This window comes from Pan troglodytes, chromosome X (assembly GCF_028858775.2).
Source record: "Pan troglodytes isolate AG18354 chromosome X, NHGRI_mPanTro3-v2.0_pri, whole genome shotgun sequence".
Classification (NCBI taxonomy): Eukaryota; Metazoa; Chordata; class Mammalia; order Primates; family Hominidae; genus Pan; species Pan troglodytes.
In genome coordinates, this window is record NC_072421.2 from 72,101,140 (window position 1) to 72,118,779 (window position 17,640).

The window sequence follows — 17,640 nt, forward strand, 5'->3', positions numbered from 1 at the left end:
ATCACGTTGGCCAGGCTGCTCTAGAACTCCTGACCTCCCGCCTCAGCCTCCCAAAGTGCTGGGATTAGAGGCGTGAGCCATCAGGCCTGGCCAACAACAAACTCTTTACATGCATAAACATAATAAATATGTTAAAAAAGAGAGGAGAGAAACCTACTGTGTGTACCCCATGCTCTAGATAAATGCCATACAGCTACAACAAAAAGACTTTAAATTGGGGATAACCCAGCTGCCTGGGTTATCAAAAGATTTTAAGTTGGGGAGTGTAATGCAGTCTCGAAGGCTAACCTACCAAAGAAAAGAGAAAGGGAATTAGAAACAGGACATGCCTATGACAAAGAGGAAGATGGACAAAGTGATCATGGAAGGAGAACAGAAAGAAGAGTAAGAGGAGGGTTCAGATAAAAAAAATCTTCCTTATTCAACAGGATTAAGAAAGGAGACCAGAGCTGGGCATGGTAGCTTACACCTGTAATCCCAGCACTTTGGGAGGCGAAGGCAGGTGGATTGCTTGAGTCCAGAAGTTTGAGACCAGCCTGGGCAACATGGGAAAACCCCGTCTCTACAAAAAAATACAAAAAATTAGCTGGGCATGGTGGCGCTTGCTTGCAGTCCCAAATACTCGGGAAGTTGAGGTGAGAGGATCACCTGAGCACGGGAAGTTGAGGCTGCAATGAGCAGTGACCTAATCACTGTACTCCAGCCTGAGTCACTGTCTCACAAAAAAAAAGAGAGAGAGACCAAAGATTGTTCCATAAAATGAAATGCTTTCTAGGGACTATATAAGGCACTTGGTTTTGGCCTTCCTCATCTTGGTGAATGTCTCTTTCCAGTTACCAAGACTTCCAGTGCCTAGTTTAGGAATGCTTTGCCATGGATCAGGAGAGAAATTAAAACCCCATCATCCTTGGCCTGTCCCGAGAAGAAAACTGACCTTTGTACTCAGAATGGAGGCTCTGGGAGCTTAGGGTGGGGCTGACACACTACGCATAACCATTTTTCACTTTACTTGTGAACCATTTCAATGCTCCACATAGCCCCATAAGAGGCAAGGCTGTTAAAGGGGAGTGCAATCAAGAAGGCCTTCTACTCTTTGAAATTCTCCAAGTGCCATACATTTGGCTGTCTTAAAACAATGAGCCATCCTTGCTTTTACAGGGTCCTTTTATGGCTCATTTCTCTGTGGGAGGCCATTGTGTCTGTCATATTATAAGACCCTGCTATAGAAACAATGGGCACGGTGGTGCATCCTGTAGTCCTAGCTACTTGGGAGGCTGAGGAGGGAGGATTACTTGAGTCTGGGAGGTTGAGGCTGCAGTGAGCTGTGATCGCACCATTGCACTCCAGCCTGGGAGATAGAGCAAGACCCTGTCTCAAAAACAAGAAACAAAAAAACACAAAAAAACCCCAACTCCTTCTTCTCAGCAATTTATCCTTATCTGAGGCCAGCCACATACCCACTTTCTAAGAACTTTCTTGCTGTCTTAATCTTTTCAAGGCAGGTGACAGCTTTACATAGTAAATAGGTCTTCATACTCAAAGAGACTAGGTCAGGAGCCACCTTTTTTTTTTTTTTTTGCTTCTTTTAATAGCTAGTGATTTTGAGATGATGGGGTTTCTGGGAGGCATTGGGAACCTTTAAGAATTCTGTTAACTTTTAGAACTTTAATACCAGATGGGATCAGATAAATAAATAGTTGTAGGTAGAAGAATTCCCAGAGTAGGTGTATTAGTGTCAGGTGCAGGATAAACTATGGTGCCCTTCCAGTAACAGGACATCTGGATGTGATCGTTTCTTTTTTTTTTTTGAGACGGAGTGTCACTCTGTCACCAGGCTGGAGTGCAGTGGCGTGATCTCAGCTCACTGCAACCTCCGTCTCCCAGGTTCATCTGATTCTCCTGCCTCAGCCTCCCATAGCTGGAACTACAGGCGCCTGCTATCACGCCCGGCTAATTTTTGTATTTTTAGTACAGACGGGGTTTCACCATGTTGGCCAGGATGGTCTCGATCTCTTGACCTCGTGATCCACCCGTCTCGGCCTCCCCAAGTGCTGGGATTACAGGCGTGAGCACCACCGTGCCCAGTTAATTTTTTATTTTTTTGTGGAGACAGGGTCTTGCTATGTTACCCAGGCTGGTCTCAAACTCCTGGGCTCACACAATCCTCCCACCTCGGCCTCCCAAGGTGCTGGGATAATGTAGGAGCCACCACACCTGCCCAGAGAAGAAGGGTTTTAAGCCAGAAGAGTATTATCAATCCACTTCTAAACTGTCAGGTGGGATTACAGAAGGGATGATCATTGCTATGTACATCAACCATGATATGCCAGGGCAGAGTGAAGAAGGATATATAGGGATAGGTGATCAGAACTGGTTTCTGATTCCTGATTCCAGTGAGCATTTCACTTTGTACCCACCAATTAAGTCTTTCCTAAAGAATTCAAGGACTTTTTTCCCCAGCTCAGGTATTATACTTTGCTATTCTATGCTTACTAAAGGCCAAATTCCGAGATTTAAAAAGGAAAAAAAAAAACTTCAAGATCACTTAAATAGAAAATGCAAGGGGCAGGCATGAGGGCTCATGCCTATAATCCTAACACTTTGGGAGGCGGAGGTGGAAGAATTGCTTGAGCCCAAGAGTTCAAGACCAGTCTGGGCAACATAGTGAGTGAGATGCTATCTCTTTAAAAAAAAAAAAAAAAGAGAGAGAGAGAGAAAGAAAGAAAAGAAAATGCAGTCATGAATTATGTTCTTAAGTCCCAGTTCTGCCACTGATTACAATGTGACCTAAAGTTACTTAAGCTTTCCAAGACTCATCTTTGAGATGGAGGTAGTAATAACACAAAACTAACTCTTTCAGTTTTTTGTAAAAATTCAATGAGACAGGGTACATAAAGCACACAGTAGGTACTCAATGAATGGCATCAAATTATTAAAAAGCTAAATGTCATGTATTTCCTCAATAGAGAACTACAGAAAATTAATCTTCTAAGGGGGCTTACTCCCCAGAAAGGTCAAGACATCTGCAGAAATATGAAAAAAAGCCAGAGAGGGGAAGTATACTAAAATAAGGATGAAGTCTTAATTAGAAAACATAAGTTGTAACTTTTTGGATACTCATGAATGGCTCAAGTTTAAAAGTTACCCCTGAAAAGAAGGAAAAAATGGGGGAACCATACATATAGGATAAATGAGTTGACTACAGTGAGGCATATAAAACATAGCTCCTTCTGTATATGTAGCCCAATTTGTGAATGTGCTTTCTGAGTGAGCTTAATTTGAGTGGGAAGAAATTCAGAAGCAAGCTGATTACTATGAGATTCCATACATTCTAGGATCAACTGTAAATGCAAGTCCCATTGAAAGGAAAATGGGGAGAGGAGGATTTGTGGATATAGTACATTTATTTAACCTATGCCAGGAATTGGCAAACTTTCTGTGAAGGGCCAGACAGTAATATTTCAAACTCTATGGTCCATATGGTTTCTCTCCCAACTACTCAACTCTGCTGTAGCATGAAAGCTGCCATCGACAATAATGGATGAACACAACTGTGTTTCAACAAAACATTTACAAAAGCAGGAGCTTATGTCACCTATATTTCAGTTCTTCTGATCTTCTGCAGGAGTGATCCCAGACTGGGTGAGCATATAATCTACATGAATTGTTTTAAGAAGGATATATTATAGAATAAGTTGCAGGCTTTGAAAGTGCTGGCCTGTCACTTATGCTCTGGAAATGGCATCTCTAAGAGCCTCCCTGACAAGAATCAGGGCAAAGTAAGCCTCTCTTTCCCTACTTACCTTAATCACTATGTTACCTTAATCACTGAGAGGACCCTCCTTCTTTTGCTGCATGGTCACTCACATGGATGATCTGGTGGACTCTAAAATACTTTTCAAATATCCTTCACAATCCAGCCTAGTGAGAAGTTACAAAAAGAGAAAAGAGTGTTTGCATCATCTATGACCTTCCTGACACTCAGCTTGGTCAGCCTCCATTGCATTGAGCAACTGTGGCAGGTATTAAAAGGGAGAATGGGAAAAAGGGAGAAAAACACAAGATGTTGCTTAGTTTAACCTAACCATTTTTAAGTGCAATTTTTTACATTATAATGGGAAAAAACAATTGATATAACACTTATGATACATTATACATTTACTGGTTACTTATCCCTTTGTCTAACTTCACAAGAATGAAAGTTCCATGGTAAGACTTTGTTAATATCTGCAACAGTCTCTGGCACTTAGTAAGTACTTAATAAGCTAGAAAGCTAGAAAGGGCCAGATCATGACCAGTTTCCCTTCTCTTTTCTACCACCAACTGGGGAACCCCACCAAAGCCACTGACAACTTACCAAGGCTTCCCAACTGCCTCACAAGGACATTCATGGCAACCGTAATTCATCCTCGCCCTCTGATGAACTTGCTGGGCAGGAAGCATCAGTATGAGTAACAGGCAGATCTTAATGTTGCTCTTGACCAATGACAAGTTTTCTGGCCATCCAGGAATCTGCATGTTTAACAAGCACCCCAGGTGATTTTATGCATAACAAAACTTCACACTATGGAAATTTCCAACATCAGAGGAGTAAAATCTCAGGAGCTATTACAGAATCTTTTAGTGTGAAATGAGTCCAAGGTGTGTGGATCACTTGAGCCCAGGTGTTCAAGAACAGCCTGGGCAACATAGTAAGACCCCCATCTCTAATTAAAAAAAAAGAAAAAGAAAAAAAAATCTTTTACTGTGAAATAAAAACATTTCTGTCTCACATGGCTTCCTTGGATTTGATAGAACCTAGATGAAGCACTGAGTAGAAGACACAGTACTGGCTTGGACTCAAATCCATTTTCTATGCCAACTAGCTATAATCTTGGGCAATTTGTGCCATCTACTGTGGTCTCATATAATCTTGGGCAATTTCTAATTCCCCCATCTATAAAAATGGGAGAATAGGGAAAAAAGAGGTTAGACTCTTTATTCTGTAGTACAGCCTGAATATTTTAAGACTTTTTTTTCATATCATAATGTGAAAATATCCAGTAATTGCTTAGTGCCTATTAAGCACTCTTACCCTACCCCATCCCACTAACTGGGCAAGCCCACCAAAGCCACTGGCCACTTACCAAGAATTCACAATGGTTTGATAACTAGGTGCAGGATGCTGATTTGAGCCTCTCCCAATTCTCTAATAACCTCACTGGAGGTTAACCAGGCAGGGCTCAATATACCTCTTCAGCAGTAGCATAGTTTCTGATTGAGTGTGGCATCACCTATAGGACAGGGAGAAGAAAAGAAACAAACGTAAGATGGAACAGTCAAGGTTTGAGATCCAGCTTTAATTTTATTTTTACACCTTAGTCAAGTTATCCAGCCAGCCACACCATGGATCTCAGATTTTACTCTTGCTAAGCATTCACACTTAGCATCACAATTATATTTTCTGGCAAAGGCAGTTGCAAGGTCTACAATTGTTAGTAAGGATTCCTGCCCTTATTTTAAACGAGAGAACCTGGGTACAGAGGTACCAATGACTACACCAAAGTGTTAGTACCCAGATGTGAACTCCAATGCTTATCTTCATAGTTTCCTTCAAGTTCTTCCCCTCTTTAGACTTCAATATCGCTTTGAATAAGTGGGCAAACTTGACCCCTTAGTGGCCCTTCTGTGTCTGGTAGTTAATGAACCTACATTCTTTAGTCCTGATCAAAACAGCCTGCAAAAGGTGAATGAAACCTTCATCTAGTCATCAGATGGCATCTGGTTTTCACACTGATAGGAAAAGGTTACAAAACTCTGGGCTCTTGGACCAAGACCCTATCATTTACAATCTCAACTCCCACCACGACTCACCTTACCTTAAGTGAAAAGGAATTGAACATTATCTGCTCCCTCACCCAGCTGTCTGGGTTATCAATAGGACCACAAAAAGCTAGGCAGACCAGTGGCTATGCCCCTAACTCCAAGAATCAACCACTGGAGTAACAGGCTCGAGTCATGAGACACAAGCCAAAGACCATCAAGGAGTCCTTTCTTTCTTTTTTTGAGACAGTGTCTTGCTCTGTCGCCCAGGCTAGAGTGCAGTGGTGTGAGAGTAGCTGGGATTACAGGCACCTGCCACCGCGCCCGGCTAATTTTTGTATTTTTAGCAGATGGGGTTTCACCATCTTGGCCAGGCTGGTCTCAAACTCCTGACCTCAGGTGATCCACCCACCTCAGCCTCCCAAAGTGCTGGGATTACAGGTGTGAGCCACGCTGCCCGGCCAAAGGGTCCTTTCTTTCTAAGGAAGCAGCCTATTGCCTGTAAGTTTCTCAGTCCCTAGCTGCTTAGCATGAAAAGTAACCCAGAAATCTGGCAATTCAGCAATGGCCCAAAGCCCAGGTTACTGTTATTATTATATGCTGGCAGCACAAGCCAATACTGCTAAGTGTCCTGTTACTCAGTGAGATGCGGGCAACCCTCAACTCAAACCCCTGGAAGTCCCAAGGAGCAGTTACCCAGGACTCATTTTTAACTGTTTTACCTACCACCAGCAAGAAAGTATCTGTCCTCTAATCTACTAGTGACCATGAGACCCAGGCAGAAAGTTCTCCCACCATAGATAGGGAAGATTGGTGCTGCCTAGCTGAGAGGAGAGGGGAAGCAGGAGCCTTGATAGGTTTGAGCCATCTCTTTATTGGAGCAACTAAGGCCACCATTTACTAGAGCAAGACTTGCATATTCATAAGCAGCTGCTGCCACTAGCAATTATTGTAGCTTTAAAGCCCAGAGGGACAAGGGCAGAAAAGGAATGTGTAGAGGGCCTAACTGTGAAATAAATGAGAAGTGTAAACACTGATCCAGAAAATGCTTGCACTAAGGAGCCAGGAATAGAGGGGTAGGTGGTAGTTAGTGCCTTCCTCTGAAGGCAGTGATCTTATTTCCACCATTCCCTTCCCCCCACCCCACCCAGCTCTTTTCCAAACTAAATTTCTCCAGTTTCCAGAACCCCTCACCACCCCCATTTATTCCACTTCTGTTCAGGTCAACAATTTCAAAATGGAAATAGTTTCAATGTGTCTCTAACTTTGATAGTCATAGATGAACACTGCAAAAAAAAAAAACAAAATTCCAGAACTATATTAGGCAAAGAATGTAAAAATCAGCCAGAGGCCAGGCGCAGTGGCTCAGGCCTGTAATTCCAGCACTTTGGGAGGCCGAAGCGGCCGGATCACAAGGTCAGGAGATCGAGACCATCCTGGCCAACATGGTGAAACCCCATCTCTAATAAAAATACAAAAATTAGCTGGGCGTGGTGGCGCATGCCTGTAATCCCACTCGGGCGGCTGAGGCAAGAGAATTGCTTGAACCAGGGAGTCGGAGGTTGCAGTGAGCCGAGATCACGCCACTGCACTCCAGCCTGGCGACAGAGCAAGACTCCGTCTCAAAAAAAAAAATCAGCCAGAATCCCAGAAAAGTTTAACACTTGGGGTATGTTCATCCAACAACTTCCATGTACATACACAAACATGAATTCTTATTTTACAATGATTAGATGAAACTATACTATTGCTCTTTAGCCCTTTTTCAATTAATATACTGTATACATCTTTCCAAGTCAAATATTTATCTTCAAGACTATTTTTATTTTTAATGGCTATGTTGTCCCATTACATGAATACACCAAAATGTATTTAACCAAGTTCCTATTCATGACTAGGTTAAGTTTTTCCATTATTTACTGTTATGAACACCGTGAATATGCCCATATCTAAATCTTTTTTTAAATAATGTTAAACATATATTTGGGGGTATATCCCTATAAATGAATACAAACCTTACAGTGTAAGAGATTTGCAAAGATCAGTAAAACACATCTCTACCCTTGAGTTTAAATCAAAGGAGAGAGACACAAACAGGTAACATTTACCATTATCGTGTCCATGGATAAAGATAAACAAAATTTCATGGTGCTTCCTAATTGAAACTGCAGCTGTTGCTAACAGAAAAGGCTCAAAGAATACTATTAGACAGTAGCCCAAATTAAAATTCCATTTGCTAGAATTCCAAAGTTATTCTAATGCTAAATATTGCCTCATTGGCATTTCAATATGACATTGTTGTTTCTCCTTTAGCAAGCCTTAAAGGAGAGAACCAAGCAGAAGCTGCTCAGAAAACCACCTACCCTAAAGGCAGAGAAGTGAGTAAGGTGCAGGGCAGTATATGACACTGGACCTGGACTTCCATCTTTCCTTCCCCCTACTATTTCCAGTAAACAACAGTGAGCTATAGCCATTTTCTTTCAGAAACAACGTGGATTCTCTCCCTGGGACTCTCATTCCTGCACAGATCTGCTTACACATAGTTGGGCTGTGCTGGTATTCATGCTGACTTAGAAGACACAAATAAGAATGAAAAGAAGCTTTTTCAGCACCATGATGGGTCAGATACAGATGACATTAACACAGAAGACAGACAGATTTTTAAAACCTATTCAACAAAGATGAGTTACTGTGATAACACAAACAGTCCTGAATCTTATAGTAACATTTCAGTCACAGGCGCCTATACAATGGTGGTCCCATAAGATAATAACACCACGTTTTTACTGTACCTTTTCTATGTTAGATATGTTTGGATATACAAATACTTACCACTGTATTCCAAATGCCTACAGTATTCAATACAGCAACATGCTGTACAGGTTTGTAGCCTAGGAGGAATAGGCTATACCATATAGCCTAGGTGTGTAGTAAGCTATACCATCTACGTTTGTATAAGTACACTCCCCTAAGATGTTCACACAACAACAAAATGACTTAATGATCCATTACTCAGAACATATCCTGTCTTTAAGCAACACATGACTGTATAGTTAAATGTTAATTATAAAATCTAGGTGTTGGGTACATGGCTTTTCACCGTACAATTCTTTCAACTTTTCTGTATGTATGTTTGACAACTTTCACAATACAATTTTGGGAAAAATCCAGCAAGCAGCTTTAAAAATATGGCTGTAAGACCTTTCCTTCTATTATATTTTATTCCTAGGATGATCCTATCCAACGAGATGAACCTATTCAGTGTTTCCTCCATTTTGTTTTAGATTTAGCTTTCTCAAATATGACTTTGAGCTCTCCGACTTTTTAATGAAGTGAAATGAATCAACATGTATTCATAGGCAGGTTACCAAGATAGTACATGTAAAGTTAGGGAGGCACAAGGGGAGGGGCTCTAAGCTCTTGGAAGTCTAGGCTCACTATCTGTATACGTCTAAATAAATGAGTATTTCAGACACCCCACTTCTTCATTTAAAAATTAGTGTTAGGGACCCTCTAAACATTTGCCTCAGCTTACCTTTCTGCCTTATCTCACATTAAGTCCTTATTTCCCATATTCTCATTGCAAAGAAGTGTGTAGGAAGGAGGGGGGCAAGGACGAAGGCACCAAAGCATGCTATGTCCACATGCTTCAAGTTTGAATATAATAAAAGGTATTTCTAGAGTAGAGGTTCAAAGCTTGATGTTGAAGGGCAGGGTATAACTGACTGACTGCAGGACCCTGGGGGAGGTCTTATAATCTTCTACTTTAAAACATGTCTTAGCTGGCTTATCTGTAAAAGAGGAAAAAGACTTGTCACAAGCAATGACAAATGAAGTAAATAAATATGAATTTCTGGTCTGGTGAATGGAATGAGAAATGAAACCATCACTGTCGAGTGATGATCCAGAGTAGGCACAGATCTTTTTCTACAAAGGCTTTGTGGGCTACAATGTCTCCAATATATTTAATGGCAAAAACAGCAACTACTTTTGCACCAACCTAATAGCTACTTAATTGTGCCACTGGGCCGCAAAAGCGGCCCCAGGTAAAACATCGATGAATGAACATGGCTGTGTTCCAATATAGAATGGTATTTACAAAAACAGGTAGCCCATGGGCAATAAAGTTTGCCCACCCTTGGTTTAGAATATGGAGTCTGGTTGGGTGCAGTGGCTCACACCTGTAATCCCAGCACTCTGGGAGGCTGAGGGAGGTAGATCGCTTGAGTCCAGGAGTTCAAGAACAGCCTGGGCACCATAACGAGACCCCTTCTCTATGAAAAATACAAACATTAGCCAGGGGTGGTGGCACACACCTATAGTCCTAACTCAGAATGCTGAGGTGGAAGATCACCTGAGCCTAGGAGTTCGAGGCTGCAGTGACTCGTGTTCACACCATTGCACTCCAGCCTGGGCAACAGAGTGAGAACCTGTCCCTTAAAAAAAAAAAAAAAGAAAGAAAGAAAAATGCAAAGTCCTATCTAAGAATACTATTTGGATGATTACCTGGGCCCTGAGGATGAGGCCCCAATCTAACAGTTATCACTCAAGTCCCAACAAGAAAGCAAGTGTCAGCAATAGCAACAGTTGCAACATCTGTAAATATCAAGGACTGAAATCCAAACACAAAAATGGCATTGTCTCATGAGAAACTCTTAGGAAGATATATACAGAAATATCAAGTTTCTGACCACGTGCTTTTTGAAGAAACAGCTGACAATCCAGAGCCTGTGGAGCTCACTTTAGCAGGCACACAATAAATGTTTGCTGATGAGTCATTCATTTATTCATCTAATAAACATTTACTGAGGCCTACTAATGTGCCGGGCTGGGCTCTGGAGATGAAGACACCTTCCTTGCCCTCAAGGAGCTCACAGTCTAACTGATAACAGGAAGAGAGACAGGCATATACACAGACAATTACAATACAATCTGATAAGTGCTATAACACTTATCAGGTTGTATTATAATGGCCGATGTAAAATTTCTTCCCAGGGGGTGCTGCTCCAGGCTGCTGCTGGCTGTAACATCAAGAGAGGGGAGGAACAAATTATAGAAATCAAAGGTTAAATGCTTTTCGGTTATTTCAAATATTCAGGCTTTCCCTAACCCGTGGCCATAGACGGAATTGGGAACTAGACACTGGCATGATGTAAAATGGGACTTCCGTGCACAGACTTCCAATAAAGGAACTTCTCAATCCCCTCCTCTAAAATATGAGCTTTTTTTTTTCCTTTTTGCTTATACTCCTCTTAACCTCCCCACCCTACTACCCACATGAGCCTGGTTTAATATCTACAGCTAGCAAAATGCTGAAAAATGGGAGCTTACAACTAACTGGATTAACCCAGTGTAACTGGATAGCAAAAAGCAGTAAGTAACAGCTCATTTGGCACTTCTAAATCCAATAATCCTCATCCTTCACTGGAAAAAAAAAAGTTAGAATGTTATTAAATACAAAATAGATAATATACAGATCAGAGTAGGAATAAGTTAGAAAAGTTTATTTAATAAACATAATTAAACAGATTCTCTAAACTAGAAACAACATTCAGTTTCAGGAAACCAGAATTAGACCCCTCCAAGACCTTTGAGAATATCTAATTCACCTATGTATTATAAACAAGAAAAATGAAACAGAGAGATAACACACTCTGCCCACTCCCTTTTCAAAATCATGTGAGTGATAGTAACAGACTCCTTGAGGCAAGATTATTACTGTAATAGTTATTTGGTTCAGATGGTTTTATACAAAGATAAGATGGCATTTTTCTGTGCCTCATACCTTTCTTAATAATACCTAGGTTTTTACTGGCTTTTTTGTCTCTGACCAGCAAATAGGGCTGATAACATCAGCAAGTTGTTGACAGTTATACTGAGATCACTGTTTTGGGACCCAATGTCTCTATGAGGCTGTTATTTAATAAGCTTAACATACTATTTTCCCCTAAAGTTATTTCACTGCTCTTGCCTATACACTGTTCCTTTCTGCCAATTAGCCCACTCCTGGTGCCTTCTCACATGCTAGCGTGTTCCTATTAGCATTTCACATCCCCAAACCATTTAACAGTATGTATAAATGTGGACACTTCACTATTGCCCATATCCTCCCTCAGACCACTCAGAAATATTTAAAATAAGACCAGTCCCTGAATGGATGGGGGAGAAGGGACCGCTGTTTTGTTTCTTGTCTAAATTAGTTTCTCATTAGGGACAAAATGTTGCCCTGTCTTCTCCCCATGCCCAGAGCCAGGAAGCACCACTGTTGTACAGTACTCAAAAGTGCTTTCCTTTTAGATAAAAAGAAATGGATTTCTGTTTAAAGGTCAGGCAAGGCCGGGTAAGGTGGCTTATGCCTGTAATCCCAGCACTTTGGGAGGCGGAGGCAGAAGGATTGCTTGAGCCCAGGAGTTCGAGACCAGCCTGGGCAAGACCTCCACTCTAAAAATAAAAACAAAAATAAGATAGAGGTCAGACAAATGTTATCTCAAAATGGCTACCAAGAACCAGACATGTATCCACACAGCAGTTATATTTGGAATTGCAAACATTTCTTCAGACTCAATGGCAACAAATATTACTGGGAGCATATCTGCAACAAACGACATTTGCAACTTACAAATAACATTCAGGCACAAATTGAATAATTCACAAAAGGAAATAAGAGCTAGTAATTAAGATCTAAAAGTCCAGCCTCACTAATAATCAGAGAACTGTATCACAAAACAAAGATATCGGCCAGGTATGGTGGCTCACCCCTGTAATCCCAGCATTTTGGGAAGCCGGGGTGGGAAAATCACTTGAGCCCAGGAGTTCAAGACAAGCCTGAGCAACATGGCAAAACTCCATCTCTACAAAAAAATTTAAAAATTAGCTGGACATGGTGGCACACACCTGTACTCCCGCTACTCAGGAGGCTGAGGTAGGAGGATCTCTGGAGCCCTGGAAGTCGAGGCTTCAGTGAGCCATGATCACGCCACTGTACTCCAGCCTGGGCGACAGGGGGAGAGCCTGTCTCAGAAAAAAACAAAAACAAAAAAACCCCACAGAGATATCATTCATTCATTTACATATGGAGTCAGCAAAAAAAAAAAAAAGCAAAAACATTTTTTATAAGTACCTAAATGACTGGGTACAAAAACTGACATTAATTTTTTGAAAAGTAAATATGCCAATTCTTTATAATGTTCAAATCTTTTGACAAATAACTAATTCTAGAAGTCTCTTTGATAAACAACCCAAAATAAATAATAAAAACCAAATGAAAAGATATTCATTACATAATTTAAAATACTGAAAATCTGTAAAATACTTCCATACAACAGAACATCATGAAACAATGACAATTACAAAGAATGTTTAACATGGACATACGCATGTTATAATGTTAAAAACAAAACACAATATAAAATAGTACACATATATTATCAACTGCATAGAAAAATGCAGAGAATGAAGTGAATAAATGTATTAACAATAGTTATCTCTGGGTGGTAAAATCATGGATGTTTTTTCTCCCATGCTTGATAGTTACCCTCAGGCAAAGTTACAATATTTACCAAATTTCTAGACTGAGGGAGCTATTCAAATTTAAACAATAGAATAAAAATCACAAAATAGAAGATAAATTTGTCAAATAATTTCAAATCTCTACTAACCAAAAATTTAAAGACAAAAATTAAGAGGCAAACAATAACATGGAGTAGGTATTTATAACATTACAAAAGTCTGAGTACTAATCTTTATTTACAGAACACACTCAAACAGATAATAATAAACAGTAAACTAAAACTTCAACGCATAAATCAACATAAGATATGAACTATCATTACATGAAAGAAAACTGCTGAGATATATATGGAGGAAGAAAATCCAAACTAATAGGCAAACGAAAAATTAATACTGGTTTTTATCCATTAAAAATTAAAAAACAACAACATTCAGCGCTTGTATGAGTAAAAATTGATACAACCTTTTTAGGAAGAAATTTGGCAATAGATACTGAGAGTTTAAAATGTTCATACCCTTTGATGTACTAACTCCACTTCCACGAATGTATCCTAAGCAAATAATAAAAATAAAACAAATGTATTTTCAGTCTTTTATTACAAGAAAAAAGACAATAACCTTTCCATCACTATTGTATATTTAGATCAACACGAAATACTAATAATGGGTTTAAAAAAAAACTACTGCAGCAAATGACTGGTTAGATGTCTCAAAGCATTAGATCAGACAGAAAATCAGGCAAAACAAGAAGGGTGTGTCCAGCCTGCCGCAGTCGGCCATTTTAGACCCTCTGCAGAACAAAAAGCACAGAAAACAAGGGTAGTTAAGGATAGCCACCCCACTAGGCACCAAATCAACAATTCTTTATCTTTTGTCTCCTAGGTATGTAACCCTGTAGTCTGCACAGTCAGAAACAGAAAACAGGTCTTCTTTCTCAAATGGTTTTGGTTAGTTACAAACAAATTTTGAAATCATAAAAGAAGGTTCCTTTAAATTCGCCTCCTCTTTTTAGGGAATAAAGCATAATGCTTAAAAGCACATGCTTCTGGAGCCATCCCACCTGGATAAAAACCCAGTCTCAGCCATTCAACTGGCTGTAAAGCCTTGAACAAATTAGTCTCGTGTCCCTCAAATTTCTCATTTGTATAAACTTAATAACAGTACTGTGTTTCGTAAGATTGTCGAGAGTACCAAATGAGTTACGGCCTATGTAAAAGCACGCAGACCAGAACCTCGAACGTAGTAAGTGCTATTGACGTTTAATCATTATTACAGATAGAGAAATAGGCCCAGCAGCCGGGCGTGGTGGCTCACGCTTGTAATCCCAGCACTTTGGGAGGCCAAGGCGGGCGGATCACATGAGGCCGGGAGTTCGAGACCAGCCTGGCCAACATGGCAAAACCCCGTCTCTACTAAAAACACAAAAATTAGCCGGGCGTGCGCGCACCTGTAACCCCAGCTACTACTTGGGAGGCTGAGATATCAGAATCGCTTGAACCCAGGAGGCGGAGGTTGTAGTGAGCTGAGATCGCGCCACCGCACTCCAGCCTGGGCGACGGAGCAAGACTCTGTCTAAAAGTAAGTAAATAAATGAGCGAGAGAGAGAAATAGGCCCAGAGAAGGAAAAGGACCACCATGAAATCATAGCTAGGATTATTGGGAAAAGTTGTTTTTTTTCAGTTTTTAATCCTGTGCTCCTTTCTAACTATGTCTGTATCTAAGTGCTAACTTACTAGTTTTAGCGATCAGCAAGTCTTCAGAGTCATGACAGTACATCTGCCTTTAAAATAGAAACTCTAATCTTCTCCCTTGACAAAACCGTGCTGAAAGTTCTACAGAAGAAAAAATAAAGGAAAGGGTGAAAGCCCAGGTTACCTTCATACCACCACTGCCATTAACTACTTTTCAATCTTTCTCCACGACAGTATGAGTCCCAGGCAGCCATAGGTCCAAATTCCAGGTTTACGGCAAAGAGTAACAAGCATTTGGAAACACATCCAAATCGTCACGCCTATGTTCTCAGGGGAGAAAATCAAGAGCTTTCGGCCAACATTAACATTGGATTCTCACACTACAACCACAGTGTTTTGCTACTCTGATGGGGTGACTGTATTCAGAGCCAAGTACAGCGACCCAAGATCGGAAAGCCAGAGAGCCCTCCGAATGCGTACTGCCCAAATGTGGCCTGTCTCCAAGTGCTCCCTTTTTACGCATTTCCTACGCACCGCCAGCTGCCGCAACCTTTTGCAGAGTCATCATCGCCTCCTCATTTTTGTACCCACTTACCGATAGGCCACTGAGAGGCTAAGATTCTGGGTTAATTTCTAGTGGATCTGGCCACAGCATAGGAGAACTCCAACTCAGGTTGATCCCTTCACTCAGCTAAAAAGGTAGTTCTCTGCAAGGCCTGCTAGCCCAAGATGGCCAAGCAAAGACAGCTTACCTCCCCCCTCGCCATTTTGCAACCTTAATTACCCGAACGCTGAGCGCCTCCCCTCCCCGGCACTCCGTCTGAAATACGCATGCGCGCCGCTTCCTCCTTACCGTTCTCCCCAACCATCCAGATGTTGTCTCAAATATGCATGAGCGCCACCTCTACCTCCCAAACGCTGGTACCAACTCCTAGCAACTTTGCGTTGGTAAATATGCCTGCGAGTCCTTCACTTCCCGACCTTCCAACCCTCCAACCCCGACGCCATTCAAGCCTTGCGCATGCGTGCCTCCCTCTCCCCACCCCCGCCCCACTGGAGCCCGTCCCCTTAACTCAGGTCTTCTCAAATACTGTAAGCTTGAGCGCCGCCCCTCGGCGCCGCGCCTCCTCATCCAGCCTCTCAAATACCCTGCGCACCGCGATAGTCCTCTCTCTTCTTGCTCCCATTTGTATACAGTATGCATGCCTGATGCTATCTGGACGTGTTTCTCGCCACAATTCTGCCCCAGTGCCCAAGGAGAGCCATTACCAGCCTTCCCTAATGCGGGTAGATGCGATAAACTAGGGAAGTTGAATCGGGGAAAGAAGGCGTTGCAGGTGATCAGAGTGAATCCCAGATCTAGATGGAATCGGTCCCAACTCCAAGGGAGGGGGCTAGAGTACCCCAGGATTCACATAAGACCGGTCAACCTGAAGAAAGGCAAGGAAAACTTTCACAAACCATCGGATGAACATAATCCTAAGGCCTCGCCCTTTAAATACATCTGCTACAAATGACGAACCACAAATGTTTTAAACAGGGAACATTATGGAAAACACCGATGCTCAGGTGCCTTGACTCTAGTTAGAGGAAAGGAATCCGCATTCCTTTCACAATGGGAAGCAAATGCTCAACATCCTTTTGGAAAACTGGGGCCTGTAACGTATTCCATTTTTTCCTCCCGTGAACTGGAAAAATGCACAAATTAAGGATCTTCCTGGCCCAAGTTCCCTCCGCCGCCCTCCATGTTCTGTTCTTCCCCTACATCGTTCCTTTACCTCCTGGTTGAATTCAGTGTCGTAGCAGGAATTCTTAGAGCTGGCCGTCCCAAGATGGGGTGGAGAGAGCGGCATGAAAGAGAGAGAGAGAGACACGCCTGAATGGCAGCAGCAGGCCTTAGCGGCAATGGACAGCAGGCACAGGACCAGCTTTGCCTTGAGCCGCAACGCTGATGCCAGAAAAGGACAACCTCTCCAGAATCGCCGCAGTGTGCTTCCAGCGCATGCGCTGCTAACGCCCCTTAACCCCCCCCTCCGCGCCCCCCCTCCCCCACGCGCCGCTCTCCAGCCTCTAGGAGTCTAACCCTTAGCGGTCCACCGACCTCCTTCACTTCTTTCCCAGGACGCTATCCCACTCTGCTTCTTCCACCTTTCCCCTCCCCTCGGTCACACTGGCCTCCACCATCATCCCTCCCTCAGCCCATACTTCTTTCGTCAATCCCTCTGCCATTATTCTTAGCCCACCATCTACCTTTATTTCCTCTGCTATCGTTAGTGGTCTACCCTCCAATTCTTCACTTTCCCTGCCAGTCTGCAGCCCTCTTGGGCCTCTTACTCCTCTCCTCCTATGCCTGATGTTGAAATTTGTAAAAATTACCGCAAAAATTTTTTTTAAAATAATTGTAGCCCGGGCGCGGTGGCTCACACCTGTAATCCCAGCACTTTAGGAGGCCGAGGTGGACGGAACCCTTGAGTTCAGGAGTTCGAGACCAGCTCGGGTGACATGGCGAAACCCCGTCTCTACAAATAAATACAAAAATTAGCTGGGTGTGGTGGTGCGCACCTGTACTCCCAGCTATTCAGAAGGCTGAGGTGGAAGAATCACTCGAGCCCAGGAAGTCGAGGCTACAGTGAGCTAT

The 17,640-nt window shown here is 42.1% G+C and overlaps 1 long non-coding RNA gene and 2 other non-coding genes across 16 annotated transcripts in view; all 3 read right to left on the minus strand.

Annotated features, from left to right (window-relative positions):
• Nucleotides 1–17,014, minus strand: part of LOC134809341 (uncharacterized) — a 61,060-nt gene extending 44,046 nt beyond the window's left edge. For 2 of the 14 annotated variants that reach the window (XR_010154824.1, XR_010154817.1), the window contains exons 1-4: nt 15,598–15,796; nt 5,127–5,273; nt 4,358–4,512; nt 3,821–3,921 (exon numbers count right to left, since the gene is read on the minus strand). This is a non-coding gene — a long non-coding RNA (uncharacterized LOC134809341). Of the gene's footprint in view, nt 1–1,562; nt 3,922–4,357; nt 4,513–5,126; nt 5,274–8,165; nt 8,372–9,337; nt 9,594–12,696; nt 12,814–15,186; nt 16,433–16,780 lie in introns of those variants that run through there. The other 12 variants (XR_010154825.1, XR_010154821.1, XR_010154819.1 and 9 more) reach the window with 11 other exon arrangements.
• MIR545 (microRNA mir-545) lies at nt 10,531–10,635 on the minus strand. Its single transcript, NR_035877.1, has one exon. It is a non-coding gene; the product is annotated as a microRNA mir-545 (primary transcript).
• Nucleotides 10,713–10,783, minus strand: MIR374A (microRNA mir-374a). Its single transcript, NR_035775.1, has one exon. It is a non-coding gene; the product is annotated as a microRNA mir-374a (primary transcript).
• Nucleotides 17,015–17,640: the final 626 nt, after the last annotated feature.